The 18939-nt window shown below is 39.3% G+C and overlaps 1 protein-coding gene across 3 annotated transcripts in view; it reads right to left on the bottom strand.

Annotated features, from left to right (window-relative positions):
- Positions 1-18939, bottom strand: part of PEX2 (peroxisomal biogenesis factor 2) — a 119470-nt gene that overhangs the window by 75669 nt on the left and 24862 nt on the right. For 2 of the 3 annotated variants that reach the window (XR_006706543.1, XR_006706545.1), the window contains exon 3: positions 11427-11572. The gene's annotated coding sequence lies outside the window, so the exon portion shown is untranslated. Of the gene's footprint in view, positions 1-9513; positions 10808-11426; positions 11573-18939 lie in introns of those variants that run through there. The other variant, XR_006706544.1, reaches the window with a different exon arrangement.

The following is an 18939-nucleotide window of genomic DNA, read 5'->3' as shown; positions in this document are numbered from 1 at the left end:
ACATGAAATGAATACAAATGATTTCAGATTTAAAAGACAATGGTTTTCCTCAGGAAGAAAATAATTGCTGCCAAAAAGTCACCAACATTCAGTTCAAGCATCATATAAACACAGTATTCCTTACACTCTGGGGAACTGTAAGTGTAAGTAAGATACCCTCTCTATCTTCAAGGAATTTTCAGTGGGAGAGACATACAAAGCATAAGTAAGTATAAACCAAAGCAGAAAAAATTCCCAGACTTCTCTGCAGGTGCATCTCCCCCCCCCCCCCCCCCCCCCGGTGCTATACCCCTCTTTTCCACACACAAACTCACACCTTAAAGATTTTTATGTGGTGATGTTCCTCAAGGATGGGTCCTTGGCTCTTATCCTCTCTAATGCTACGTATTTTCTAAGAGATTTCTAGGTCAATGAATCTCAAATTTACATCAAACACAGACTTCTCCCCTGATCTTAAGTGTACCTTAAACAGAAGTTTCCCCAAACTAGAAGGATCTTCTCCCTTAGACCTGATCTTCCAATGTTCTGTCTTGGTGGTTGGTACTACCTGTCGTTATGCACAGTCTCAAAACACTGGCATCTCCCTCACTCTCACCCTCCATATCAAACCATGTCTAAGTCTAGATGATTTCAACATCTAAGTATTTATCAAATATGTACACTTCTCTTTATCACAACCACAGCCCAAGCTACCAATTCTCACCTGAGCTACAACAATGGTCTTACAACTGAGTAGCCTGCATTCACTTCTGTCATCCTCAGATAATTTTCCATATTACCACCAGAAAGTTCTTTACACAACTGTGTCACTTCCCTGCATAAAACTCACCAGAGGTTTTCCATTTCTTTTAGAATTAGGACAAGGGTGCTTGGGTGGGTCAGTCAGTTAAGCATGTGACTCTTGATGTGGCTCAGGTCACGATTTCATGGTACGTGAGTTCAAGCCCCACATCAGGCTCTGTGCTAACAGTGTGGAGATTCTCTCTCTCCCTCTCTCTGCCCCTCCCCTTCTCTTCCTCTCTCAAAATAAATAAATAAAATAAACTTTGAATTAAGGCAAAATTGGGGTGCCTGGGTGGCTCAGCTGGTTTATCACCTGACTCTTGGTTTCCACTTAGGTCATGAATCCATGATTTGTGGGTTCGAGCCCCACATCAGGCTCCGGGTTCCACACTGATAGCCAGGAGACTACTTGGGATTCTCTCTCTCCCTTTCTCTCTGCCCTTTCCCTGCTCATGTGCAAACACTCTCTCTCACTCTTTCTTTCAGAATAAATAAACTTAAAAATAAAAGAATTAAGACAAAATCTGGATGGACCCTCTCTATCACAACAGATTCTGTCACATCATTCAGCCCTTACTTTCTGCACTCCAACCTTATTCTTTCAGTTCCTCAAATAAGCCAAGGTCACTCCCATCATGAAGCTTTTTATATTCTCAGCCCCTCTATTGGGATGTTTCTTCTTTCCTCATCCAGTTAACTCCTACCAGTCTTTCAAATCTCAGTTTGCTCATCAGTTCCTCAACTGCCCAGTAAAAACTAGTCATGCATTCTTACAAAACACGTTCCTCTCTTTCAGAGCTCTTTTCTTAGTTCATGTCAGTTTATCCTTATATTTTGGGGTCATTATTTGATTAATATCTTTCTTCCCCACTAATCAGAGCTCCATGAGAGCAGAAACTCTTACAAGACAGAGAAGACAGCTTCTTTCATTGTAGGTTTTCAATGAACATTTGTGGAATGACTTGATGGATGGAGGGATGGAGGAAAAGATGAATGAATGAGTAGAGGAATTATCAAGATGAATTAAAAGTAGGAGAACTGATTTAATTCTGAAAGTAGGATCAAGATAGGTTTCCTGAAGTGATAGTTTTTGAGCTGAACCTAATAGACTCAGAAGTAGGGGAAAGTTCTAAGCTAAAGGAAGAAAAGTTTTAAAAAGTAAAATTATAAAAGTTTTTAGATGTTGGCATCATAAGTTAGCCAGTATGGCCAGAGCAGGAATCTGTGATGGATTAAGTAAAAAGCATATGATGACATCGTAAAAATAGTTTTGATTGGCAGTGAGAAACCAATGAAGAGTTAGAAGAGAGACCTGTCATTATCTGACCCGTTGAAAGATAACTTGAACTGACTAGAGAGTCAAGAGATCACCAAGAGAAAACTAGTTGAAAGGCTACTCGGGAAAGAAAATGAATGTCTCAGCTATGGCAGTGAAAGTGAAGTTGGAAAGAATTAAAGAGACAAATGCATTTCAGAGACCAGTGCCATAGTGCTGAGTGACCATTCAAATAAGGGTAGAGGAAAGTGATGAGGTTGAAGATGAGTTTGATTTCTCTGACCTGTGTGGCTAGGTAGATTGGATACATATACAGGACCATAGGGGGAGGATCAGAATTAGAAAGAATAATCCTGGTGAAATAAACTCAGATTGGAAAAAAAAGAAAAGAAAAGAAAATTGGATATGTCAGTATAACATTCTTAGAGATGATTGGCAAGTAGTAATTGTGGTCCTGTCCTCAGATCCTGGCAAAGGAGTCCTTGCCCTAGGACCCACAATTTGGAGGTCTCTACTCTTCTCCTGGCTTGGCTTGGATATGCTTCCCCTTGGCTGAGGACTCCACAGGTCTAAGGGGTATGTGCCCTGGAATCCACTGGCAATTAATAGATCAACTCTGGGTTGGGACCCTTTCATACCATAATTAAATGGCCCAAAGTCCACTTCTGGGATTGATGTAGCCCTCTTCATTGGGTACATCCTCTGATATACTTCCCTTAGGTCCAAAAGAGGGTTCAAAGTTTGCAAGGATATGGATGCAGTCTGCACCTGAGGGATGGGGGTCCTTATGCCTATACATGAAGCCGTATGTGGTACTGAATAGAGCCAGAAGGTAAAAAGGAAAAGGAGAGGTGAGACGTCTAGAATGGTTGCCCCATTCTGTTATGTTCTAGAGATAAGTTCCCAGAAACACAAGAGGTTTAAATTTGAACCTGGACTTCCAAGTTTTTATGGAGGAATACTTGTCAGAATAGAAGAATCAACAATACATATATTTTATCAGTTTTTTTTTTTTTAATTTTTTTTTTTTTCAACGTTTATTTATTTTTGGGACAGAGAGAGACAGAGCATGAACGGGGGAGGGGCAGAGAGAGAGGGAGACACAGAATCGGAAACAGGCTCCAGGCTCCGAGCCATCAGCCCAGAGCCCGACGCGGGGCTCGAACTCACGGACCGCGAGATCGTGACCTGGCTGAAGTCGGACGCTTAACCGACTGCGCCACCCAGGCGCCCCAATTTTATCAGTTTTTTAGATGGATTTATAATTTTCAAATATTTAGACAGATGATATGCCAGCTTCATTAGTACCCTTGAACCAAGCCCTGCAAAGGTTGAGAGAAGACTGGCTTAAAGATTTGATATGGGGCATCTCTTAAGATATCAGGACTGGAGATAGAGACTGGAGAGTAATCAGGACAAAGGTATTTACTGACACCATATATAAGGAAGAAGTGTCCTCTGGACCCAGCATAGACTAAGAAGTCATTCTGGAGGACTGGATGTAGGACAGACAGAAAGAAAGGAGTCAGTGAAGGGCTTAGATGGAGCAGTCATAAGTGTAGAATGCTGCTCAGATGAGCAATCAGAAAAGTACAACACTGTCATGAAAGCCAAGGGAGAGTTTCAGATATAGAAGGATTATTAATAGCATCTTTTTATAGAGAGGTCAAGCTGGATGAGAACAGAGAAGTGACCAATAGATTCTAAATGACCTTTTAAATAATTGTTGCAATGATATTTTATGGGCAGTCATAAGATCTTAAGGGATTAAGAAGGAAATGAGATAGAGGAAAGATTATTTTCATGAAATATTTAGTAGTTAAGGGAATAAAAGAAATGAATGGGAAAGTTCTTCTTAGAATAGGAGACAATCAGACTTGTAGCCAATGGTGTAGAAAACATGGAAGATGCAGAAGAAGCTAGAGAATTGATGAAACAAATATCCAGACACTTGGGACGTAGCATTGTCCACAAAGTGAGGTAAAGTGAGTGCAGAGTTAGCCTAGAAAGTAGGGACTACCGTTATAAGTAAGTTCGGAGAGAAGTAAGTGATAGAAATCAAGAGAATTTGTACTTGGTGATCTTCATTTTTTTTTTCTGTGATGTATAGAACAGGTTGTTAACAGGGATATATGGATGGCTTAAGAAAAGCAGAAAAATTCTGAAATCATCAATGTAAAGAGAGTAGTAAATTAATTAAATGAATCAGTGAGCAGTATTGGTCTAGCAAAGGCTTGACAGACTCATTCAAAAGTCAGGGAATTCAAAAGAGAAAGTAGAGTTTAGGGTTTGCCCATGTTTATTTATTCAACCACCTAATACTTATTGTTTTGCCTAATTAATGACTTAGAAAAGCACAGAACCTTTATTTGGGTGAACTAATTACACAGTGGGAATAGTACAAAGTAGTCAAGAAAATTTTGAATACTTGTGAATAAACAGTTGAAACTTTTCATGAGGATCGGGCTGAATAGGAAGGAGACTGAAACCAGATTGTAAACAGATTAGGGACAACTGTAATGTCTCTGTAAAATCTGCATTGACCAACACAATATCTAGCAGAGAATAGTAGTTTTAAATAACTATTTGATCAATAAATTAGTGAATTAAGTTGCTCTGATAAAAATTAATGAGTCTAATAAAAATGACGATTAGTGTAGAGAGAAGTTGGACCTGGAAGACTGGATGGAATGACAGAGAAGATTTGGTAGTCATGCAAGACTGGCAGTGGAAAGCTCAATAGTAAATACCAGAGAGAAAGAATTTAGAATTTAATATTTAAAACTGAAAAACTCTAAAAATTATAGGTACTAACGGGGTGCCTGGGTGCCTCTGTCGGGTAAGCGTCCACCTTCGGCTCAGGTCATGATCTCGCGATTTGGTTGGTGAGTTCGAGCTCCACATTGGGCTCTGTTCTGACAGTTCGGAGCCTGGAGCCTGCTTTAGATTCTGTATCTCCCTCTCTCTCTGCCCCTCCCCTATTCATGTTCTGTCACTGTCTCTCAAAAATAAACATTAAAGGGGCGCCTGGGTGGCGCAGTCGGTTAAGCATCCGACTTCAGCCAGGTCACGATCTCGCGGTCCGGTGAGTTCGAGCCCCGCGTCAGGCTCTGGGCTGATGGCTCAGAGCCTGGAGCCTGTTTCCGATTCTGTGTCTCCCTCTCTCTCTGCCCCTCCCCCGTTCATGCTCTGTCTCTCTCTGTCCCCAAAAAAATAAATAAACGTTGAAAAAAAAAATTAAAAAAAAAAATAAATAAATAAACATTAAAAAAAGTTTTTTTTTTTTTAATTATAGGTACTAAGGTGTGGCTGAGTTAAAATTGAATGGGAGTTGGGGTGCCTGGGTGACTCAGTCGGTTAAGCGCTCAACTCTTGATTTCGGCTCAGGTCACGATCTCATGGTTCATGGGATGGACCCCACATCAGGCTCTGTGCTGAAATGAGGAGCCTGCTTGGGATTCTCTCTCCCACTCTCTCTGCCCCTCTACTCCCCCACACCCCTCTCAATACACATTTTTTAAAAACTGGATGGGGGTAAAATATGTTGGATTTAGCCCAGGAACTATAATATTCTGTTTATTGGGCAGGTGGTCTACTGGAATGACGAAAGGTGGGTCTAGAGGAAATCTGGCACAGGTTTCAAGAACTCCAAACATAAAGGGAACACCCTGAAGTTAAGTAAAATCATCATGGTAAGAATAGAAATAGAATCATATAAAAAATAAGGAAGAAAAATTAAATCATGCTGGGCAAGCAAAGACGATTTGGCAACAGGATGGAGGTGGATTTTGACTGTTATCTTCTCGTTCTGAAATATAAATTTGGGGCAATGAACCATCTTAATTTGAGAGTTACTGGAAAAGCTTGACCATCTGAAGGAATCTAGCCTTTCTTTATAGTAGAGGAGCTATAGTAGGCAGAACATCCTAACCCCCAGAACCTGTGAATATATCACTTACAAGGCAAAATTAACTTTGCAGATGTGATTAAGTTTAAGGATCATTAAATAGGGAAATTATCTTGGATTATCTCCATGGACCTGATCTAATCATATGAAGCCTTGAAAGTTGAAACATTTTCCAGTCATGGTCCAAGGTGATGGCATGGGGAGGACCTGCTTCCCCCTCCCCCTCCACTGCTGGTTGTGGGAAGTAAGGGGCCACATGTAAAGCTATAGAGAAAGGTCTTCTTGAGAAGCTAAGATACCTCCTAGCTACAGCCAGCAAGGAAGCAAAGATCTCAGTCCTGCAAATTGTACCACACTGAATTCTGTCCATATCCCCATGAGCAAGACACAAATTCTCCCTGGGGTCTCAAGACAGGAACACAGCATGCCAGCACTTTGTTGCCCCCATTAGACCCATGCTGGACTTCTAACTTATGGAATTGTGAGATGATAAATTCACATCATTTAAGCCACTAAGTTTGTGTTCATTTGTTACAGCAGCAATAAAAAACAAACACAGGGACTGTTGTAGGAATAAATTGAGACTTCAAGTAATTTGCTGATAGGGGATGGAACATTTTAGAAAAAAACTGAAAATATTTAGGAGGATATTGATAAAGATTTCTCAGATTTCCAAAAACGTGTGGACAATTTACTTTTTAAGTACCACACAGACTTTCACAAAGTTACTTGGGGGTAAAAGATCTCAAATTATATGCCATTAAAATAGAAATTAAATAATATGTAAAGTGTGAAATGCTGGTGTGACAATTAGTTCTTAAAACCTTTTATAATCTATTAATACTATCAAAATTTTATTTATTATTTTATTAGTGATGATACTGTCAAAAAGTCCACCACAAACCATTATTTTTTATGAACAAAAACTTTTTTTGAAAATAAAAGGGGGTCAATTTTTATTATTATAGAAGATTAACAAAATGAAAAATGATTGATTTCTTGGTTTCCAGTCTACTATTTAAATCTAGATATGGTCTAGAAAGACTTAGTTTTAGCTCAGAGTTTGGTCTGACTCATATGGCAGTCTTGAAAATTTCTCAAAAAGGAAGGAAAAAAAAAATGGTGTATTTGTACCATTCGTGATTTCATAGCAAAGATAAGTTTCAATCCATCCGTCTCCATTCTAGTCCTATATGCCCCACTGGGCTGGGAAAATTGTTCCTGACAGAGGGAGGAAAACGAATGAGAACTTGCCTGCATTTTGCTGATGTGTAGGAGAGAGATTTCCCAGAATTTCCTTTTGGCGAAAGCAGATCTTTTGATTTACATAAAAGTGACTGTGTTTTTCCTTTCACTGGTACCCATTTGATTTACATTCTTCCTTATTGACTCACTTCTTCCTGGAGTGTTAAAAATCACTCCTCAAATTCTAGAATGACTGTGAGTCCTTTTTGGCTCTTCTTCAGGACATGCTTCTTCATGACCACACTCTTTCTACATTCAGCTGTTTTACCCCTATGACTGGCCTGAAGAATGGGGCTCATTTGGGCCTGCTCCCTGTGCACTTATTCTCTTTGCATGTGGGGGAAGTAAAAACATATACATGGCACAAGACCCTGTATGATATTTGAGTGCTTAAAATATTTTTAAATAGTATTATTTTTGTTAAAGAGATGAAACGTATTACAGTTTTAGCCTACTACATAGTAAAGTGTCAGTGTTTAAGAATAATGAACAAGGATGGTTTGAGGAAGACTTACAAACAAAATTAATTCATTTTTAAATTTAAACCGTACATTTAAACTGATAAAGGAAAGCAGAAAACAATAATCAAAGGCCCATAGGTTTGGGGATTAGATAAAACTACCTTAGATGTGAAGGCAAGTTCTGGAACATATTTGCTCTGTGACCTTGGACTTAATGTTTACCCTGAGGCTCAGGTTTATTTTCACCATTGTCCCCATATGTAAATGAAGATGGTGACACCTACCCTACTAGGCAGTCATTCTAAGGATTACAACCCAGTAATTCCTGAAACATCGAACAATTGTCTGCCATCTTGTGTGCCTGTTGAAAGAACTATATCTTATCACTTTGTTTTTCCCATGCTAAATACAGCAGCCATCTGGTAGACATGCAAAAGATATACATTGAATGACTGAACAAGGGCAGCAGTGTGAATAATCTAGAATAACAGATCATTGGAATGAATGTATTCCTAGTAGGAGAAGCTTACATGTGGCTTTTCATAGAATGAGATTTACATGACTCATGGATCGCCAATATTTGCAATTAGACTGCATTCCATGGGAACACACAAGTTGAGCAGAAAGCCACCCAAGACCTTGTTGAGCAATTAAGGAGCAACTGGCCTGGGACTAACAACCCTTATAAAAATAAATAGAAGTCAATAACAATGCAGTTCCTTTATAATCATTCTTTTTTTTTTTTTTTAAGCAGTAGAATCAATGGGTCTAGGCTGTCATCCATTTAATATTATACTGCCCTAGGAGCTTATCTTACACCATGGAATCTTCTTCTGGCATATTGAAATACAGTGAATATATTGGATAGGGCTCTTTGGAAATTTGGGGGTCTTGATTTCTGTCTCTCTCTCTCTCTCTCTGAAACCGCTGATCCCAGAGTCTGGAAAAAACTATAAGCTAGACTTGAGCAAACTCAATTGCAATGGTGGCTTCAATTTTTACTGTCTGGTTCCAATAGTTCTTAAAACAGGCTATTAACTTATTTGGAACCCTGTTGTGAGAACATCTTTGAGCTGAAACTTCAAGACTTTTTAACAAATAAAGATGGTAACTCAAAGAATGAGACAGCATTATCACTGATCAGGAAAAGATTTATCTTGAAAATAATATTATGGGTCATTACTAGTATTTTTAATGTGCTTTTTTATAGCCACTATGGCTTGCTGTGGGTTGCATTCAACCCAAAATGACTCATAAATATTTTAAGGCCTTATGCTTTGAGGACAGTCAATCAAATTTAAATAAAGCACTTTTTTTAAAGTGGCATATTTAAAACTTCAGCTACAAGGTCTTCCTTCAGCCTTAGAATGGCATCATGCTCTCTTTAGTGAAGCTAATTGCACCAGGGAACAAATATGAATCACTCTTAGTTTTATTAATCTATTTATATTGCTGCTCTGTCTGAATCATCAAAATATGATGATGATCAGGCTTTTCAGAAGCCTGACGTTTTGCTCTTCTTTGTTTTATAATTCTTTAGTAAATTCATATTATATAGTACTTGGGAGTGCCTACTATGAGTGGGAAAAGTAATTAAAGACTTGTGATGGCAAACATTTCTGTGCCTGATAATATGAAACCAACGGATGTAAGCAATTTAACAAAGGATTGCATTTGTTATTTTGTAGTAATAAATATGATGAAAAAGAGAATCAGATTAATTTTAAAAGGAAAGCAGAACAAATTTGTTTATATCTAATTAAATTGATTCATTAGCTATGCTATTATAACTAGCCCATGAAGGAAAGCATTGTTAAATAATTAAATATAGAGTCACTCAATATTATAATATTGCATTGTTTTAATCAAGGTGTCAAGTCCAATAATGTAGATAGATGACAATGGGTTAAAGACCTAGGACACAGAAAACTGATAGGATTGAAGGGGCAGAGATGGTAGAAAAGCAGAGAAGGGAGTAATGAAGAGATGAGTCAGTGGGGAAAGTGGAGATGGGACCAAGTCCAAAAGTTTGGTAAGATACAGGGAAAGGGATGAGGGGAGGGCTGTAACTTAATAATAAAAGAAAATGTGACTTGGAAATTGACATACATTCATTCAAATCTCAGTTCAACTGACCGCTTACAGCAAGACCTCAGGGTAATACCAGAACTTGTTTTCTTGTTTGCAAAATGGAATTAATAATGTTTAATAATTAATGCCTCTTATAATTATTTCATGTTTACCCACCATCAGGCATTATCTTTGGACCGATCTTTCTTCTCCAGGAATGTACATATTAGCAGAAGAGAGAATGTGTGCACAATTAGTAACAATAGAATGTGATGTAGGCAGTGTGTATACACGCTCCTCTAAGATGGGAAGGAATGAACTCAGCTTGGATAGGTGAGGGGAAACTGCACAGAGGAGACCCTTAACACTTATAGGCTATTATTGATTATCCAAGGTCAGCACCTGTCTTAGTCTGTTTGGGTGGCCATAAGCATAGACTGGGTGGTTTAAACAACACAAATGCATTTTCTTACAGTTCTGGAAGCTGGAAGTCCTAGACCAGAGTGCCAGCTTGGTTAGGTTCTGGTGAGAGCTCTCTTCCTGGCTCAAAGACTGTTGCTTCCTTCTGTGCGCTCCCATGGTCTTTCCTTTATATGTGCGTGCTGAGACAGAGCTCCCATGTCTCTTCCTTTTTTGATAAGGCCACCAGTCTTACTGAATTACAGCCCCACCTTTATGACCTCACTTAACCTTGATAGCTTCCTAAAATCCCTATCTCCAAATACAGTCCCTTTGGGCGTTAGGGCTTCAACATATGAATTGGAGGGTGGGGCGTGGGCCAGTTCAGTCCATAGCAGCACCTAGTTAGAGCTAGGTACCAAGGCTGAGAAGATGAAGGGACAATGGATAGAGCCCACAGAGGCTGAGCAAAAGGGATGTGAAGCTCAGACAAGTACTCTCTAGTGCAACAGGGATTCTTCATCAGAGCAAAAATTCTTCCCAATAAGGTGACAATTTTTCTCAGACTAGGAACTTTTGCACATTTCCATTTTTTTAGGGCAAAAGACTTCTTTGCTGCTGGAGGCAACACTCTGACTTGGAGACTACATGCTGCATATTTGGAAGCTGTAAGACAGAGGAGGCTCAGTTAACCTGAGCTGTCTTTGTATGAGGGATAGGGAAGTCTTCTATTGTGTTAAAGGCACTTAGATATGAGTATAGGTTATCTTATCCTGACTCATACATTGCCCTTTCCATATGTGAGGGAAGTTGTTTTCTGTTCTTCTTAATTCTATTTGATTTTAGTTTTCAAAAATATGGGTCCCAAGCTATTAAACTGATTTAATGACCCCCTAATGGGTCTTGATCTGTAGTTCGAAAAACACTCATTTGAAGAATGTTAGAGTTCAGACAAGGTAATGGGATGCTTGCATTAAAATGATTGAAACGCATGCTTAAAGACTTAGACTTTGGGGCTATGGTTCAGATTAATCACAATTGGGTGGTTCCATTGTCTTCCTAGGTAGCTAAAAGCCTACCCCAGACTTCTCATCGATTGGTAACAATGGAAACCAACTCTAGAGAATTGTCTTTTTCAAAATGAGGCAAATACTATTAAAACATCATAAATATTAATGAGACACTCCATAGAAAGGACAAAGAAAATGAGATACCAATTTTGATAATTGTGGGTTTTTGTTTTTTTTTTTTTCTTTTTAATCTGTGATGGCTCAGACTGCCTTACCAGGTTCCATTTTCATGCATGGTCTTCTTCAGTCTAGGGTTCCCAGCTTTCACTTCTTATTTCCAGCTTCCTGGAGCCGTCTGGCTGTGACCCATCCCCAGGAGGTATTACCTGTCCAGCAGCTTTTCCTCCTTGAGGCTTGACTCCTTCAGGATAAACAGAAAGCCAGTTAGGTGCTGACCTTTTGATTAACCCAATACTAAAGTTCTCTGGAAGAAAGGTTCCTCACTCTTTAGATATCTGTCACTGTGTAGCAAAACCTTTTCTCCCTGTGTTCATGGTCTTTCCACCATGAACCTGTTTCCTGAAAGTTTGAAACTGCTCTCAAAGAGAAGAGTGTTGTCAATGTAACATCTTCACCTCCTTTTGGTTGTTTTTGATTCTTTATTTTTATTTTTATTATTTTTTTAATATGAAATTTATTGGCAAATTGGTTTCCATACCAATTGGTTGCTCATCCCAACAGGTGCCCTCCTCAATGCCCATCACCCACTTTCCCCTCCCTCCCACTCACCAGATTCTTTGTTTATTTTTAAGTACTATGTTGATCAAGCAAGAGGGTATTGGGCTTGAGACAGCAGATCTCCATCCATTCTGAAAAATGTAGGAAATCTAGATACCCTGGTATAGTCTAGGTTTGGATCTGACTCAACCCACCCTCCTATCTGTGGGTTTCAGATTATTTTAAGCTCTAAGGAGATTTTTTTTTTTTTTTCTACCCTGTATCTACTTGAACTGTCAGGAAGGCTTGATGACAAGGAGCCAAGTAAGCTTTCTGCTGATAAGAACTTTTATTTAATTTTTTTTTTTTTTCATTAAACTATCTCAATATTTCAACATAACATATTAGGAGCAAATTTAAAACAGATTCTGGCTTAACTTCTTCACAGGGTAAAATTCTCTTCAGTTATTAGTTTGGGGGGGAAATGATTAGTAAATATTTTTTCCAACATAGTTAAAAGTCTGTGGTCTTACTGTTTTTTTTTTTTTTATGTTTATTTATTTATTTTGAGAAAGAGAGTGCATGTGAGCATGCGCACAGGCATGGGCAGCAGAGGAGAGAGAGAGAGAGAGAGAGAGAGAGAGAGAGAATCCCAAGCAGGCTCCACACTGTCAGCACAGATCCCAATGCAAGGCTTGAACTCACAGCCACGAGATCATGACCTGAGCCAAAATCAAGAGTCGGACTCAACCAACTGAACCACCCAGGCATCCCCATGTGATCCTGCTCTTATGTGACGATTTCATATTCTGTGGACTTGCAGAGAAGGAAGAGAAATGTAAGAAAAATGTATGAAAGTATATAAAAATCACAAAGTGAAAGATAACAAGCAAAGGTACAAATAACTAGTACTCAAATACGACATTGCCATTTACAGCAGGGCAGAGTCTACTAAGAGTGGAAGTGATACGTTTATAGCAGACATTTAAGGACAGAATAACAGTAGAAATCATGTTAAAATCTGAAGTATCATTCTGAGGGGACTTATTCTTGTCACAATAAATTAATCCCTACTATTAGTTCCTAATTTGATTATTAAGAGTGATTATTATTTAAGTCTGCTAACTGGCATGCACTAGAACAAAGATAATCAGGCTCTTATAGCCTTGATGGCTGCTGGCATTTGGGAAGAATTAGGAAGCACTAGTCATAAAGGGAGCTGAATCATCTGAAGTGCACAACCATGGAAGTCGATGGTGTTTCCATTGTGGGGAGCAAATGGGGGATAGAATCAAAGACTCTTGAATGCAGTGCCAAATTAGTTATTTTTCCTTTTACAAAAAAGAAAAAACCATCAGAGACTTGAGAAGTGTGGAAGCCTGATGAATTTGAAATTTGGATACAATCCTCATTGTAAAGGACGGGTTGGATGACTGGAGGCAAGGAAGTCAGAGAGAACAATCTAAACTCAGGCAGGGAGTAGAAATGGTAGTGGGTAGAAACAACTCGTAAGAAGGCAAAAGTAGAATTCCCCCAGGCGAGGGAGCCAGTTGAATGTGAGAGTGAAGGAGGAGCAGAAATGGAGACAGATCCCGAGTTTCCTTTCCTGGTGACTGGATAGGTGATACAGTGAAAAGAACATAGTAAAGAAGTGGGTTTGGGGATAATGATAGTTAAGCTTTGAACCTGTCAGAGTTAAAGTCTCAAGTTAGACCCAATTTATGATGGTCTTTGAAAATCAGGTCCAAGAGTTCAACTTTGATGAAGTAATTAGACAAGAGCTATTGAAGAGCTAAATTATGGAATACTAAAGAGGATGTGAAAGTACAATTTATTGTCTATACATATGTAACTTTAATTTTTTTTTAATGTTTATTCATTTTTGAGAGACAGAGCATGAGTGGGGGAAGGGCAGAGAGAGAGGGAGACACAGAATCTGAAGCAGGCTCCAGGCTCCGAGCTGTCGAACTCACGGACTGCGAGATCATGACCTGAGCCGAAGTCGGATGCCTAACCAACTGAGCCACCAGGTGTCCCATACATATGTAACTTTAGAAGAAAACATAGATTAAGAAAAATTCATCTTAGAGAAGCTGGTGATGCAGGCATGGCGACGGCAATAGAAATATTTGGCAATAGAAAAATCTCCCACAGAGGGGAGATCTGATGTCATGTCATGTAAGGAACACAGATCCCCCAACTACACAACATCTGTGTCTGTATAAGAAGGTAATTTCTGCAGATAAACCAAGTTCTGCAAGTGGCCTGGCAGGTGAACCTGACAGGGGGTGCCTTTGTAAGTATTATAAAAGGCACCCCTTCTATGGGAGGCTACAGCCCCATGTTGGGGGTTCAACACTTAGCACTGGGAGTGTGGTCCAAATTTTGCCCCCAATTTACACCTTGACCCAGCTACCCTTTGCAGTGTGGGTGTGTGTGCCAGAGTGAGGGTAGATAAGCCTGGAGCCATCTGATTAGATAAGAGAAAAGGAAGAGAGCCATGTTTTGTTTTTACTTTAAGGAGATACATGATTCTCTTGGGGAAGGAAGATTAGACTTATTTCTAATGATTTTACAGGGCAGGATTCTGACCAACAGGCACCTATTTCAAAATAGCACGTAAACTTCTTAAGTAAATAAAACTGATCAAAAGCATGACTGGTACTTTCCCGGGAGACAGTGAGTCCAATCATTGGAAGTAACAAAATAAGAGTCTGGATATCCACTTGACAAAAATTTTATGGAGGAATTCTTGCAAAATTCTTTCAAGCCTGAGATTTGATAATTACTTGCCAAATGAGTGTCATGGCCAGTAAACCTATGACTGGAATGGGGGAGGCAGAACTTGGCTTGGTTCTTGTAATAGGAATATTTCCTCAAATAAAAAGATTTGGGAAAAAATATAAAAGCCCCAGAGGATACTTAACTTTTAATATTTGCATAGCTGTGTAATATTTGCTCTACAGTTCACTACGACTCTGCTAAAGGTACCAGATTTGCTTTGGCCTAAAAGTCCTACCTGAATGGAGTGATTACTCTAGCACAAGTTGTGGTGGACGAAATTCTGATTTAACTTTGGCTAGATTGTTTGTCTGGATTCCCCAGATTTTTCTAATGTAAACAATTGCATAGCCTGGTGTTTGTTGTCTGTGTTTCTGAATTCAGTTGCTTTGACTTGATATATTTTACATCTCCCATATCAATTTTATCTCAAAATGGAGATGTTCAGTATGCTGAAAGAGGAGTTTGGCTGCCTCCATTTTGGCCTCAAACTTTCTAGGTGGGTTCTTCTTTCCAGCTCCTCTCTCCATTCAAGCGGAAGACCCTGAGGGCAAACCATCTCCTGATGGGAACCAAAACTACCCTCTCAGTCAGAAGAACTGCCCTGAGCCAGCAAAACCCCACTGGTAATTGACTCCAAGACAATGATCCATTTAACCTTCACCATCTACCTGAGCCTACCCACTAACCTTTGCCCCACATTTTCCTTATGTAAATCCGGACGTATTTTCAGCACTTTGGAGACAGTCTTTGAGACTCTAGTCTACTGTGTTTCCGGTGTTGGCCTCACTGAAAGAAATTTCTTTCTTGTTTCACCACTGCTCATTTCACTGCCTTTGGATTTTGTCAGCAGCAGGTGACCCAACCTGGTCTGTTTGGGAACCCCTGGAGCCAGCTGCTCTTGATCCCCTGCCCCGGCTACTCGGCCTGACTATAAATAAGTATTCGGATATAAAGTATCTATATTTAACTGAAGCAAGAAAGTAACAATGATAAATATCACAGATCTCGTTTTAATTTAAATTAATGAATCCAACGAATCTAAGGAAAATAAACTTTGTTTGAAAAAGACTGTAAGTTGATAAAAGTCAAGTTTCTTTTCAAAGACTTTTGCAACGGAGAAAGTTGAAAAAAAAAAAACAGACAAAGGAAAACAGCTCACTAAGAGAGACAAGAGGAACTTGAGCCAGCAGGTTAGTTACACAGCTAATGTGACTTCTGCCTTTTCAAAGGATAAATAGAAGGAGATAAAAATCCAGTTTCCTAGTTCAGGAGGTTGCCGCTCATCTCGGAACATGTTCTATCTTCCAACTAATTAATCCTCATTGGAGACTAGAAACAAGTTCTAACAGATGGGAGGGCCTAGGAGTTAATGTTTTCAGCAAAGTAAAATATTGGCTCTAGCAATCACATAAACAATACAGGTTGCCCTGCTATCTGGAAGCAGAGCATTCCCATGAAATCCCTCATAAGCCAAAATGGCATAAAATGAAGATGTAGTTACCGTTAATTTATATGGAAAAAAAAGTTTGAGCCTTCCCAGACCCCCAAAATAACCTCTCCAAGGCTTTTCTGAGACTTTAGGACAGATCTTGCTAACAAATGCACAACATAAATCAAGATAAAGCACAGATGCTCACAGACACACTTCAAAGCTATGGTGGCTCGATGCTGAGATGCAGCATGTAGCTCCCAGCCAGGTAAGGAGCTTGGTGGTGCCACTCTTGTTTGGGGTGCATGATGCCTTCATACGGGTTTGCTTCAAACAAAATGCTGAATGCTATTTTTGCTTTCCACCTTTTTCTCATAATAGCAAAGATTATTTTGGGATTTATCGAGCTTAGCGAAAACAGGTACTAATGTGGGTCTTTCCCCAAAATGACTGGAACAGGCATCATGTGAACTTTAGAAAATTCAGGGATGCCTTATACCTACTTTTAACGATAGCTGTGTAATCAGAATTATAGGAAATAAAGGAAAATAAATACTCAAAAGATCAGTGGTACAGTAAACCCGTGAACTCGGTGAAACTCAAATACTTTATCATTAAAAAAAATGAATTCTCATTTAATTTATGGGAAACCCATTCACCAATACTCAGTTATAGAACGCCTACCATGTGACAGGCAGTCAAGATGAAAACAGCAATAGCAGCAAGAGAAACCACCCAATGCCTTTTTTTTTTTTTAAATCGGTCATTGTCATTAATTTGATGAAACAAGCTAACTGCTTAAAACAATATTTCAATCCAAGTAGCTTTAAGTGATTAGAAATGTGCATCTTGGGGCGCCTGGGTGGCGCAGTCGGTTAAGCGTCCGACTTCAGCCAGGTCACGATCTCGCGGTCCGGGAGTTCGAGCCCCGCGTCAGGCTCTGGGCTGATGGCTCAGAGCCTGGAGCCTGTTTCCGATTCTGTGTCTCCCTCTCTCTCTGCCCCTCCCCCGTTCATGCTCTGTCTCTCTCTGTCCCAAAAATAAATAAACGTTGAAAAAAAAAAAAAAAAAAAAGAAATGTGCATCTTTATGGTGTACCAGGTATTACTGAATTTAGGATACTATCACTACTACTTAATTAAAAGTACCTTATTTCAACATGCAGAAGAAAAATGAAAATAATGTTAACTCTGACTTATGTGGCTACCTTTCATAGTTTATTGCCATTTGGCATGAGTACAGTCTAAAATCAGTTTCAGTATTATAAAGTATTATTGTATTAGCTATCTATTGCTGCGTAACAAATTACCACTTGAAGATTGGGCCTTGTGGGCCAGTTCCCAGAGATGCAAATGCCTGAGGTAACAAAACTGTGTCGACTCTTTAAGCATTCATTGCATCAGATCATTGCTACATTTTCCTTAACAACTAGAAAAAAGCCCCTCACTCCACTCTGGCCTCAGAGACACATTGCTTATGCCTATGTTTAATGAGGATCTTCCTAAGAATATTTCCTTGATCTTCTGCTGACAGCCCTCCATCACAAGGTTGTATTTGTTAAAATATGTGTCAACTTGGCTGGTGCCATGGGGTGCCCAGATACTTGGTGAAAGATTATCCTTGTGTTTCTGTGAGGGTGTTTGGATGAGATTAACATTTAAATTGGCAGACTGAGTAAAGCAGATTGTCCTCCAATCTGTGGTTGGGTCTCATCTGATCAGCTGAAGGCCTGAGTAGAACAAAAAGACCAGCCTCCTCCAAGCAAGAGAGAATTCACCAGTCTGCTGGCCTTCAGGCTGGAACTGCAGCGATGGCTCTCCTGGGTCTCCAGCCCGATGGCCTACTGTGCGGATTTTGGATTTTCCAGCCTTTATAATCATGTAAGCCAATTAAAATTTCCCTCTCTCTCTCGTTTTCTCTCTCTCCACACACACACAAGCGTGCATGCATGTGCATATACAAACACACATACACTGTAATTTATCATGAAAAAGGAGGCATATTTTAAAGCTTTTGATACATATAACCAATCTGTTCCCCGAAACAATTTACAGTCCTACAGTAATATAAGAAGATGCTCATTTCTGTATACTGCCAACAATACTTGGTATGATTATTAAAAACAGCACCACCAGAAAATGACTTTGACAATTTGTAGGTTAAAATAAGCTTCTGTGATGCTTTACCTTTTGACATTTATTCTTCTATTTATTTAAATAATTATTGAATACCATCACAGACTAGGCACAGTGTGGAGTCTGAGAAAACAGAATACCCCCTCCTTTCTGAATCATCTCCATTTCTTGGATGAAAAGAGATTCTTACATAGACTTTTCCTCTCAAGTATCCAAGTATCTCAAGAATACATTGTACCTTCTCTATTTCTCAATTATAGTATGGTTACTCAAATAGGACATTCTAACCAATGTCTGCTCTATTGTGGCCAATACTCTAAAGGGTAGTTCAAGCTTTTTTTCTTTCTGATACTTTCCTGATTTTTGTTGAGACTGAAGTAATGCAGAAGGTATGGACAAACCAGTTGCACAATGAGCCTCTGGGAGCAATTGAGAAATAAAATTGAATAGCAGTTTGATATTGTAGAAAGAGGTGGGTTTTGAGTCAGAAAGATCGTAGTTCCCATACTTGCACAGTAACCTGGGACAAATTACTTCATTGTTTCTTTTCTGAAGTGTGATTTATATAACACTCCTCTCACTGAATAAAAAATTCCAGAAGAGTACCAGCCACTGAGCAGAGCTAAAGATTTTTGGGTTCAGTCAAACCTCATTTGCTACTCGGTCTGTCTCCTGTCATGGATCTTGTCTCTTGTTTTCCATTTGTGTCTTCCCAGGCATCCT

This window comes from Leopardus geoffroyi, chromosome C3, assembly GCF_018350155.1.
Source record: "Leopardus geoffroyi isolate Oge1 chromosome C3, O.geoffroyi_Oge1_pat1.0, whole genome shotgun sequence".
Classification (NCBI taxonomy): Eukaryota; Metazoa; Chordata; class Mammalia; order Carnivora; family Felidae; genus Leopardus; species Leopardus geoffroyi.
The sequence above is the reverse complement of the archived record's forward strand: the minus strand, read 5'-3'. Positions and strand labels throughout refer to the sequence as shown.